At 48.6% G+C, this 12,905-nt stretch overlaps 1 pseudogene; it reads left to right on the forward strand.

Moving 5' to 3' along the window:
• The first annotated feature begins 11,565 nt into the window (after positions 1 to 11,565).
• Positions 11,566 to 12,341, forward strand: LOC149356107 (uncharacterized; annotated as a pseudogene).
• Positions 12,342 to 12,905: the final 564 nt, after the last annotated feature.

Here is a 12,905-nt window from a genome sequence, read left to right on the forward strand (position 1 = left end):
GCAGACGATAAATTGTCGGCGTGAAATTCTTCGCGGATTATGCAGCATATGAGCTTGTGGCGCAAGTCTGCGTCAAAAGAGGGGCGGGAATCCCAGCTGTCGTGAATCTAGTTCGAGTGCAGGTCATCAAGACACTGGCAGGTGGTGGGAATTTCCAGTATCGATGATGGGTTCCGGCCAGCAAGTGCAGTGAAGGCGAACGAGCCGACGCCTTTCAGGACATGGCGATCGCGGTCGGCTTCAGAGATAGCCTTGTTCACACGACGGGAGAGAGCAAGGACGTCTTCAATGTAGGATGTGTAAGACTCGTAAACGCGAGTGTAGAACATTTTATTGTACACTGCAGGGTAAGCACCGACGGTCCCAAAGATCTGGCGAATCTGCGACAAAAATGGAACCAGTCAGAAATAGGGTCTTCATTGTTGAGAAACCAAGTTTTGGCCACATCTGACAAAAAAAAAGACACACTGATCAGCTTCATCGAAGCGTCCCACCAGTAGAAAGCGTTTACGCGGTCGTATTGCTGCAGCCAGTCTTCAACGTCGTCGCCACGAAGGGCCGCGAAAACAGGAGGGTCGCGCTGGCGGGTGGTGCGCTTTCAAGCAGGCTGCGCCTCAGGCGGTGTGCTAGGCGTTTCATTGGGTCCCAGGCTGCCGGTGGAAGGATCGGAGCCGAGACGAAGCAGGCCCGTGGAAGGACGGTGTCTGCTGTGAGCGACTTGGGTCGACGTGCTGCATCGGGGCAGGTGTGCCGACCACACGACGACCGGAACGGATCTCCATGGGGCTAGGGAAAGGCGCTAGAGTACAAACAGCACCCCCACCACGTGTGAGACTGAGAACACCAGGGGCAGGCTTTATTGTGTGGGGTTGTAATAGGGGGGGGGGGGGGGGGGGGATAAGGGGATAAATGCGTTTTCCTCGTTTAACCGCGGCTGACGCAATTAAAAACCGCCGGGGCCCCACTCCGTGATCGCGCGCGCTACCTACAACTCACGCTGCCCACGGCAAGCCTCGCTCTGAGGGAACAATGGAACACTCTGGCTGACACAAGCAGGCATTTATTGCTACAACAGCAATAACGCCACCTAGCAACAAAATACGCTAAGGAATCGAGGACGTCCGACTCACCAGCGCGGTTACGAGCGAATGTTCGCCCACGCTAGGGAAAGTGGAGGACTCCGATGACGGACGGGGCGAGCTGACGGCATAATATTCCCATCGCGAGGCCCTGCAGCGCTGCCGGAGAGCAAGCGCCTGAACGTCAGCGCGGATCGAAATCCCGAGCCGAAGGGAGAGTCATCTCCCTCGCGCGCAGCATTCACTCCGTCCGTGGCGCTCGTGTCGCTGCGACGATGGCGCACACGACTTGTAACACAACTAGAGAAAACGCATCGCGGGGAAGCAAGCCAAAGGGAACGAGCGGGACCCAAGCGCCTGAAAGTACATGCTGCAGAGCAGTATCTGAGTTTTCATGCACTTGAGGCAGGTCATGCAGCGGAGATAACGCCGATGGCTTCCACGCAGACTTCCGCGGTATTTCTAAGGCGGCGTGAATTATACGCCGTGAATTGGTCCGAATTATACTTCAATTCTGAAGAAGGGTAGTCCTAGTAGACAAATTTGCAGCAGTACCTCTAGCTGCCGTAGAACAATCTAGTGCTCGAAATGGCGTTTCGGGAAATGGCATTTGCATGTTGGCTGTGCATATAAGTGTACTTTCGTAAATACGAAATTAGTTCGTCCAAAGTATACCTCAGTTCTAACAATAGGCAGTCTGCGTAAACATATTTGCAGCACACTTCAAGCTACTGGAAGGGCTTTTGCCACAAAGCCGAAGATGAGAGATGATGATGAATATAGACAAATGAAGATGAGGTTGACGCACAATGCTTACAATATGCACGGTGTTTCACCTAAGCTTTTAAATAAAAATTTTAAAAGTGGGCTTTTTGAGTTTTGAACAGCGCTTTTTTCGGCATAGCATTCTAAGCGTTGCAGTTAATCAGAATTCAGCTAAGACGTGCTAACTAGCAGCATGGTTAACTAATATTTAATAGTTGAGTTCATAACTATTGCTGTTAGGTTCCTTAATTCTCGAGAGGCCTGTAGCCAACCACTAGTAATATTCATGTCAGTTTTTAAAATTTCGAAAACGCGGCTACCGTCGGTGCTGTCGCCCAACAAATTTTGCCGACAACGCGCCAGAATACATGCGCTTTCGAGAAGCTCGCAGGCAAAGCAACCTTTCCAGTGTAGGTAAGTCGTAGAAATAGCCAAAATTTGATGGGTAGCAGCGCCGAAGATAACCGCATTTTCGAAATTGTAAAAACTGATATGGATAGGATGGATGGATGGAAAAAACTTTATTGCTGATAGATTTAAGGTGTTCTTGACCCTTACGGGTCACTGGGCGCCGTGGTCGATCCTTGGTCCAGGATGCCGCACTTGACTGCTGCCATCGTGGCTCGGCGCACAAGGAATCGTTGCGCTTCCTCGTCCTTGCTGGCCAGCAAGTGCTCCCACTGCATCACACTCGGGTTTATTCTTGGCTCTAAGTCTGCCTTAGGGCAGGTCCATGTGATATGTTCTAGTGTAGGTTTACCCTGACACCACGGACATTCGTCTGCATATTGTGTAGGGAAAATCTTGTGTAGTTTGTGAAGGTGTGGGTAGGTACCGGTTTGTAGTCTGCGCCAGTCTACCGCCTCCTCTTTGGTGAGCCTTTTGTGTGGGGCTGGGTAGCGTTTCCGCTGACCCCTGTAATGATCGAGTATATCTGAGTACGTGGGGGTGACTGGGTCAAAGGTGCCTGTGGTGCAAAGTGCTGAGTCTGCTCGGTTGACGTATCCTCGAGCTAACTCATCTGCTGCCACGTTGCCCCTCATCTCCTCATGTCCCGGAACCCACACTATACTATGTTTAGTGTTTTTGTGTCTTCTCGTCGTGTGTAGAATATGATTGGCGATGCTGTCGATCCTGCCTCTTGTGTAGTTTCTACATGCTTTTTTGGAGTCCGTCACTATATTACTTACAGTTGGCTACACGCCTCTCAGTAATTAATGAAGCTAACTCTAATAGTTACAAAGTTAACTAATGAATATTAGTTAACCAGCCGGCTAGCTAGCGTGTCTTAGCTCTATTATTATGCTCTATGCCGCTGACAATGCTAGGCCGAAGAAAACGCTCTTCTAACTCAACAAGCCTTTTTTTAACCATTGTCTGAAGTCTTAGGGGAAACACTCTGTATAGTATTCGTTTTTACGGTGGCGTAAGTGGCGGGAATTTCAGCATTTCAGCCCGTCTCCACGACACTGGGCGTCACAAAACCACCCTGCCCGGCTGATCTCTGCGTGAATGACACAATCTTTTTGCATCGCTCTGAAGTTTGCGCCAGCGCGACTGGTCCGACATGTCAGGGAAGCGCTCAAGGTGCAAAAGTGCAAAAAGCCAGAGCACTGCTTTAGGCGGGCTGCCAGCGTGTTCCCGACGCTGACAGGAAGTACAGTCTTTGTCAAAAGTAACCAGGCTGCATGGTTTGCTTCTCATTCGTGTAACAGAGCCCTCACGGCTTCCCTAATGAGCAAAAAGTTCTTTGAAGGTGAGGACAAGGGTTCTCCTTACCATACAGAGATTTAGAGTTGGAGGGCTGGCATAATAGCTTCCATATACGACTGAGAAGAAAAACGTGCAGCCTGGTTACTTTTGACAAAGACTGTACCTCCTGGTGCGCACAGCATTAATGTATATAGGAGTCGGTGTTGCACTCGTGTTGGCGGGCGGTAAATTCAGCCAGCGTTTACGCGTCTGTAAGTGGTGAAGACATCCCTTTCAGCTGCTAACAGCGTGGACTACAATCCCTTTCTATCGCGTCGCAGGTTGCAAGAGGCCGCGTTGTCCGATGAATCCTGCAAGCTGCTGGGTGGACACTGGGAAACGTGAGAGGTGTGTTTTAGGCGATCTACCATCCTGTACCCTCCATGGTCAGAAATGCGTCACATACATGCCGTTTTTGTTTTGTATGTTTCGCTGTTGCAGTGGTGAGCTATTCTTCATGAGGATGCATGGCATGAACTCATCTCGTCTTGCTGCTAACTGCTTACACGGCAGTTCTGTTGTACAGTTTCGAATATTGCTAGAGGCCCTCCGGACCGACGTGTAAGGCAAGAGCTCAAGGTGAAAAGTGCGAAAAGTCATAATGTTACTTCATGCGAGCAGCCATTGTTTTCCGGCTGCTATAGAGGAGTCGGAGTTGAAATCGAGCTGGTGACGTGAAAGAGAGCAACTCTTTACGCATCTGGATGTGACAAAGCATTTTCGCTGCGCAACTAACTTCAAGAATGACAGTCCTTTTTTGCATCTTCGAGGATTGCATAACGCTGTATAGACCCCTGTGTCGGGCAAACTCTCCAGGAGGAAGCAGCAAAGTCAAAGGCGATATTAAGCGAGCTGCCGGCGTGCCGCGCCGGTGCCAAATAGATTTCAGGTACCTGGTCTTCACTTATAAAACACTCGATGTTGCAGTGCCGCATATCACCCAGCCGTCGCGACGCTGTGTGTGACAAAATCAACCCATCTCGCTGCAAACTGCGTCGACGACAATCCCCTTGTATCGCTTCGATTATTGCAGGACCCAATTTTACCGATGTGCCTCACCAGCATTCTGGGTGAAAACTGCCATAAGTCAGAGTGCTCCTTTAGGCAAGCTGGTAGTTCGTCCACGCTGTCTACAAATGCTTTCAGGCGCGTGCAACGTTAACTTATTAGAAAAAGTTTTTTCATTGCCGGCGGTGGGCGCGAAATTCAGCCAGTCTTCACTGCACTGCATGTGATAAAGAGATCTTACCCGGCTGCTCACTACTTGGACGACAATCCTCTTTCATCGCTTTGAAGATTGGTGGAGGTCGTCGGGCCTCATGTCTCACGCAAGCGGCCTGGGCGAAAACAGCACAAAGAAAATCCATTATTTTAGGCTAGTTCCCTGCGGGCCCCGCAGCTGCGACAACAGTGTCTAGGTGCGCGGCGTCTTCATGGATACAGGTTCAGTGTAGCTGTGACGTTAAATTGAGCCAGTCTTCAGGACGCGCGATGCGAGAAAACCATTCTGCCCGGCTGGTAATCGTCTCGAAGTGCAGTTGCGCGACTGACAAAAATACTTCCTCTTCCTTTATATAGGATTCGGCGTTGAAGTGGTGCTGTTGGGCGTGAAATTAAGCCAGCAGTCACGACGCTGGATGTTATAAAACTATTCGGTTTGGATGCTAATGCTTGGACGATATTTTATATCGCTTCGGTGATTGCCGGAGCTGGTCTCGTCCGATGTGTCGTGGAAGGGCTCTGGGTTTAAACTGCAATAAATATATAACCTCTGTCTTGGGTGATGTGGCGGCATGTCCACACTGTCGCGAAAAATGCTTGCAGTTGCACGCAGTGTTCGCTTATTAGGAGTCGTTTTTACAGTGGCGCTGGTTTTCAGCCAGTCCCCGTGACACTGGGTTTGACAAGACCATTCGAGCCGGCTGGTAACTCTGTTGAGGACACTTTTTATCGCTTCGAAGCTCGCGCGACGCCGTCTGGCCTGATGTCACTCAGAGCTTGAACAGCAAAACGTCAGAGCACTATTTTAGGCGAACTCGCAGCCACCAGGTGCACGCCGTTTTTATTTGTGTAGGAGTCAGTGGGCGTGAAATTAAGCTAGTCCTCACGAGGCTGCACGCGATAAAGATATCTCGACCTGCTGCTAAACCCGTGGACGATAATCCTTTTGTATCGCGTAACGCCGAGGTGGCGAAGTCGTTATGGTGCTTGGCTGCTGACCCACAGACTTTGGTTGTATCCCGGCCGCGGTGGTCGCATTTCGATCAAGATGAAATGCATGAGGCTCGTGTACTCTGCGATATCAGTGCACGTTAAAGAACCCCAGATGGTCGAAATTATTCAGAGTCCTCCATTGCGACGACCCTCAAAGTCTGCCTCTCTATGGGACGTTAGACCCCATAAAGCCAAAATAAAGCTTTTGTATCGCTTCCATGATTGCAGGAGCCATTCTTGACTGATCGGTCGTGCAAGCGATTTTTTATTTTATTTTATTTATTTATTTAATACTGCAGAATCGCTCGACTCCAAGCAGGCATGAGCACGGGCATGAGCACAGATACAAATGAAAAAAAACAAGATATGCACGAACTTCATACAAGAGCAAACGATCATGCGAAAAAAGAAACCAGAAAGACAAGGGTTTCACATAGAAAAGGCTCTCAAATTATCAACAAACGTTTCTACATTTGGGCTGTTCACTACACACTTCGGCAATTCATTCCACTCTGCAATTGATTTGAAAAAAAAAAATGAGTGTTTAACTGTGTTAGAGTATGCACGAAATTCTTGCAGCATTTCTCTATGGTTATACCGCGTACTTGCTCTTGAAACAGGAGTAATATAATTATGTGTGTTTATTCTAATCAGATTATTATATATTAGGTACAAAAATTTCAATCTTGCTTCAGTGCGCATTGTCTGAAGAGATTGTAGGCCAACAGAATCTCCAATAGGTCGCCAATAGGCCAATAGGTCGCTGGAGACTGCGATAATTCAGAGCACTGTTAGGTGCGAGCGTGTACCCTCCGCGGTCGAAAATCGGACAGAGGCACGCGGTTTTTTTTATATAGGAGCCGGTCTTGCATTGGGGCTGGTAGACGTGAAATTCAGCCGTTCTTCACGAGGCTTGGCGTCATAAAACTATTCTGTCGGGCTGCTATCTGCGTGGACAATAATGCTTCGCTGCGAAATATGCAGGAGGCTGTCTAGCCCAAAGTGTGAGTCCAGAGGTCTAGGGGAAAACTGCGAAAAAATTGGTGGGGTTCAACGTGGCTTGAACCTTGTTATGGAAGCGAAAGATCTCTTGAGCATGGTCCCCACTGTCTCAAATCAAATTTCAAGGTGAAAGGTTACGGTCATGGTCATAGTCATATGACCATGGGGTCGTGCTACCACAACTTGGTCCGTACCACCACGCTTGTGAGGCATTCAAGGTCATTTTCTCATCCACATAGAAATCAGAAGTTGTACCCCGAGGAGCAGAGCTCTTGCTCTGAAGTCATAGCACTGTTTTAGGCACCGTGTCCCGCAGGTGCCGAAAATGCGCACAGGTGCACACCGTCTTCCTTTACATGGGAGTTTGTGTTTCAGTAGCAATGGTGGTCGTGAAATTACGTCAGTTTTTACGACACTGGGTGTAAGAAAACCATCCGGTGTGGCTGGTAACTGCTCGTACGATAGTACTTTTGTACTCCTTCTGTGGTTGCAGGAAGGGGTCTGGTGCGATGTGTAGCGCAACCGCTTAGGATGGAAACTACAAAACGTCAGTCCCCTATTTTAGGAGAGCTACCAGGAAGTCCTTGCCGCTGTCAAAAATGCTTCCAGATGCGCATCTTCACTTATATAGGACTGATTACGAAATAGCGCGATGGCATACGGCCACAAAAGAGAGCGGATGGGAAGAGACGATAGACACACAACACAGCGCTGAACTAGCAACTGGCTTTTATTTGGCGCATATAACTAGACGTAAGCAAGCAAAACCGTGTGTAGGTTCATCGTGTTAATTCCGTTTCTGTTTTACACCGTGAAAGCCCCGTCGCAGAAAAGCCGGTGCCTGCGTGGCGGTCGGCGTGTAGGGAGAATCCGGACTGGTGAAAGGGTGGCTGTTACAACAGGCTCCCATAGATGGCGCCAGCCACACCAGCGGCGCATCGGAAAACCTTCACTCTCGAGTTGCCAGTCAAGCGTGCCACGCAGGCACGTTCGTACGGCTTTGGTTAAAGCGGGGCCTTATATGTATGTCGCCTGGTATTTCCCATATTAGTTGTGATTGTGAAGGAATAAACAGTGACCGTGTCTGCGTGGGCAAGGGGAACCCCTGCCGTGTCACACCCTTGAAGGCAGAGCTAAAAAAAAGCATACGTCGGCACACTCGCTCATGAGTGCACTCATATCACCTCACTCACACCCACGTCTGTGAGTGTGAGTGAGTGATTCTGAGTGCGAGTGAGTGGATGTGAGTGTGGGTGGTCATGAGTGTGAATTTGAATGGGAGGATGTGAGTGTGAGGGCGAGTGAGTAGATGTGAGTGGAAGTGAGTGTTAGTGAGTGAATGTGAGTGCGAGACGAGTGGTGATAAGACATGAGTGATGTGTCGACATGATTGGGTGTGAGTGGATGTGAGTGAACGTGAGCTGCGCGTGGATGTGAGTAGCGGGAAACTTTGCCTGGCAGTGAAGCTTCTCGCGTATGCTTAACTATTTTCATGTTGTTTACAGTTGAGGGAGTTAAATACTGACTGCCAAGAGCGCTCGAGGCAGCATAAGGCATCATTCCAGTGTCTATTTACTACCGAAGCAGAGGATTACGCTAGCGCGGAAACGGCAATATTTCGTTGCTGTTCGCCTCACTAGACCACCGCTGTCATGGGTGCAGGCCCTTCGCGGGTGCAGTGAGGGGCTACGAGTTGTGTCAGACACTTTGATCGAATTTCGCATTACCACTGCTAAAAAGGTAGATGTCTCCTGACACACCTCCTACACGGCTCGATCTCATATACACAGAGTTCCAATTCTTACTTAAAACAACTGTCAGCTTCCCGGCAATAACTAGCGTAAGGTGGGACCTCGAGTACTGCAGCGGACGTTTCGGTTTTTTCTGTGCCCGGCCGTGTGCATTGTAGAGCTCTGCCCTGACCATAATTTTTTTAATTGGGCCGGACCCACGCAAGGAACCTGATCTACTTGGCCTGGCTCTTCAACCGCACCAGCTAGGCTCAAGCCTGGAAACGACGCGAAAACCAAGCATCTCTTCGGTAACGCCAGAGGTTCTTGTTTCTATTATGTACTTGAAGCATCGCAGCGTCGCAAATAAAGCATGTGGTTTTTATTTTCTGTATGCATAGCATCAGACATGGTGATGCCTTGACGCCAACGAGATAGCCAAAGTGGTAGTATTTAATGTTTCAATCTGCTCCAGAAATTATTGTTTCGTACCGATGGTGAAGAAACGTTTGGGCTATTTTCGTTAGTGGATGTGAGGTGGCAGGCACACTGGCCGCACCCTTTTTGATTGGTTGGACGTACAGTACAAATTCATTTCTTATATGCTCGGGAAAGGAACCTAAAATATGTTTCTTAGTATAGTCATCTTTTCATTCTGGAAAAAAAACTGCAAAAGAAAAGCAGTACACACGAATGAAAACTAATACGAATCAAGGTAGGGGCGAGAGTTTTCGTTTCGCCAAAAGTATTGAGAAAGCGAATGCTGTTGTTCAAACTGCCGATACCGATTAAGCAGCGAAGAAAAGTTGTCCGACGAATATCATAGCTATAGTGAACTAGAATGCTGATATTCTAGGTCACTAAATCATAGCCAAAAATGTGACGAGGAGACAACAGGAGGCTGAGAGCGGGAAGTTTTTCCTAAACAGGTCGAAGGGTGCCGATGTTGGACACTGGACTGCGCTTGCAGAACAGGAAAGAGTTGACGACTTATCTCCACTACGCTCTCCCTGGAGGTAGAAAAACCGGTTTTTCTGTAGCGTAAAGAAAAGGCTCTCGTCAGCACAATGTACGCGGAACTACGCCGTTGGTAATTTTGGCTGCTGCGGACTGTCCTGAAAAGCCGAGAACTGCATACAAGCTACCGCTGCATGTGTGCAAGGCGTGGTTCTGATATGTGGGGCCCAATTTCACTGGGCAAGTGAAATGATGTTTTGTTTATTCTTTGTGTTTGCATATACTGTAAGTGGAATAACTTCTATTTGGACGCTCCAATTTCAGCAGTTCTAACCACACTGATATCTGGACATCCTGAGGAAACCTTTGAACCGTATACTACGATTTCCTCTAAGAGCTTCTGAATGGGGATTTTTCCCAGTAACGTCCGACCGTTAGAGAAGGGCACACACTAAACAGTGGCCCACAAGTTAGCTGCATACGCATACTTCCATGAACGACGTTTCCTCGACTAGCGACGCAGAGGACTACGTGGGAATCATTAGGCTAGAGTCCCTACATACCTTATCCAGTCACTGTAAATTAGGTGCATTGTTACCGCCCCCTACGCCCACGCAGATGCGCACGTGGTCTCCGCACGCACCGGCCTCAAGCGAGAACACCGGGCTGGTTCCTAAAGCCTCCTGCAGAGAGGGATTATGTGCAGCGTAGACAACATACTGCAATGCAGGCATGTCCACAAATCGGTCACACATACCTGCTCTGGCTAGACGAAGCCAGTCCTATTCTTATCTAGGCTCCAAATTAAGCCCAAGAGTCAGTTTGGTTTGGTTTATTGGTTTATTGGGGTCCCTCATAGCGACTCAGGCCAGTTGTAAGTTCCGCGCCTTCCTCGCTCTTTCTTTGCCTTGTCCGTTTTTTCTCACTCTCCCTTTCTTTCAATATGCATAAGAACTCGCCCCCTACGCCATGTTGCAAAAGTGTGTGGCGAAAAGCACATAGCGGACAGGCATAGAAAAATCCTCGGATGTGCGGTAAGCGGTTTCCATAAGCATGTGGCCACTTTTTAATACTAAAACTTTCTCCCTAAAATTGAGACGCTTCATTATCACAGGACCTGGACGGTTGCGTGAAGGCCTTCCAAGACGATGGCGTCTTTCTAGTTGAGGGCTTAAGTTTCTCCTCAAACCATTTTGTGGTGTCTGAGGACAGGCTATCCTTATCTGCATCAGAGGACTCTGACAGACAGAGTAAAAGTAAGTTGTTCCTGCGTGCGGGGTTTTCCACTCATCATTTTTAGTTGAAGTTTACGGTAAACATCTCGCCTGAAACTACTTAACTTTTTCTTCAAGTTTAGCATTTTTGAGCATTTCAGTTTCATGTTTCTGCTTTAGCTAGTCCAAAGAGCAATGCGCGAAATCAAGACTCTTAGTCATATTACATTGTTCAGTCATTAATTATCTGATTTCATTATGAAAGCATTTCTGTACGCTATCGCGAAGGCTTTTATTTCTTGTTTGTAGTCTCCCCTCATTTTAGACAGCCCGGCCTTTATTTCCTCTTTAAGCTTGGCAATGTCTTTCGCCATGTAGATTATTTATTTATTTATTTATTTATTTGTTTTTGTTTTTTTGTTTATTTATTTACTGTTCCTCAAAGGTCCAGAAGCGACATTAGAGAAGGGGTGTGCTGACCAAATGTTATTATTTCGGACATAGATGATCTTTGATGGCATATTTGAAGTCAACGGGATTGACGATGGTCGCCACTTCGGATGGAAGGACATTCCAGTCGTTGGCTATTCTAAAGATGAAAGACTGGGGATGCGGTACAGTGGAAGATTTCTCGGGGCAGGCGGCCGTAGGGTGGTGGTTACGGGATATCCGATGAGCGCGAGTGATACGGAGGGCATCGTGGTTAGACGAGTGGCAAAATATATGACACAAGGAAAGACGGGCGATTTTGCGACGGCAGGCTAGCGTGGGGAGATGGAAACAGTGAGCGACACTTTCTGACTACAATCCGTCGGGCGGCAGAGCGAAGCCAATACTACAACGCCAGTGGCGATGGAAGACCTGGGCGAAGTGGAAGGCGTAGATGGCTTGAACGTCACGATGCCGGATGTTGTTCTGACTACCGGACAGGACTTGTGGACCTCGACCATGCAAGAGGAGCTGCTGAAGAAGTACGACCGCTTTGTTCGCATGCAGAGGCGGCTCAGGCTTCAGGAGAGGAACGCCAAGTTCGACGAACAATAGTGCCGCGTAAAAACAGTGGAGACCGAGATCACAGCCACCACGGCTACCCCGGCTGAAAACGCGTTGGCGGCGGCGTCGGATGAGGCCGAGCCGCTGAAAGCCGACGCGCTGTCCGGGGAGGTGGCACAACCGACGGCGGTAATTGGTGGCGGTGCTCACCAGCAGCAACAGCAGCAGCAGCAGCAGGCGTCACCGTTCGCAACAGCAGATGTGCCACCTCCGAAGCCTGGCGTTCCCCGTGCCATCCTGACCTGCCGCCCCAACTCGCCCCGTTTCCCGAGCGGGCGCTGAATCTTGACCAGCCTGCCAAGGTCGACTGGTCAGTGGCGCGATGTCGCCAGGCGCCCAACAATGCCATCTTTGACTGCAAGGTGCTGTCGACGAACCACGCCCTGATGTGGTGCGAAGGAGAAAAGTTTTATCTGCAAGACAGCAAAACCAGTAATGGCACATTTGTCAACAACCAGCGGCTGAGCAAAGGTTCGAACAAGTCGCCAGCGCAAGAGGTCTGCTTGGGTGACATTGTACAGTTTGGGGTCGATGGCGTGGAAAACTCCAGGAAATTCACTCATGGGTGCATCTAGGCCACACTGCGACTCTCCCAGCCTGTCTATTACTCATCTATCATCTGTCTTATTAAAATCTATTACTCATGCATGGAAAAAAAAACAGACGAGCAAGAAGAAAGCTTCGAATTCGGCAACAGCGATGATACTAAAAACACAGGCAAAAAAAATTATATAGCTTTCACCCTAACCTGTACCGAAACGAATAGGCATGGTAATTTGTTGCTCGCTGTGTTCGTCGCCGCTGAATCTCCTGCAAATCAAATATCCAGTGTGTGTGCCATTCTGACAAACTTTCAGACCCAGTTGAAGAGGGTGCGTTAATGAGTACTTAACGTTGTGCTATGTTAAGCCACCAACACACTCAACAGCCTACTTTAATGAGGACCCCGCTGTAGAGACGATCACTGTGTTTTAACGATGTGCTGGCGATTTAATAAATTTATTTTTCCTTTACATGTATTTGTTCCAATACCATAATTTTCTATTCAAATGCCGGATCTGCCTGTGTCGCTCAAATATGCCAGTTTGATAATAAATTTCTCTTAGCTGGAACTGTTTGTAAAATTACCTTTATTACAG

The sequence above is a fragment of the Amblyomma mixtum genome, chromosome 3 (assembly GCF_055824585.1).
Source record: "Amblyomma mixtum isolate Tamu chromosome 3, ASM5582458v1, whole genome shotgun sequence".
NCBI classification, from domain to species: Eukaryota; Metazoa; Arthropoda; class Arachnida; order Ixodida; family Ixodidae; genus Amblyomma; species Amblyomma mixtum.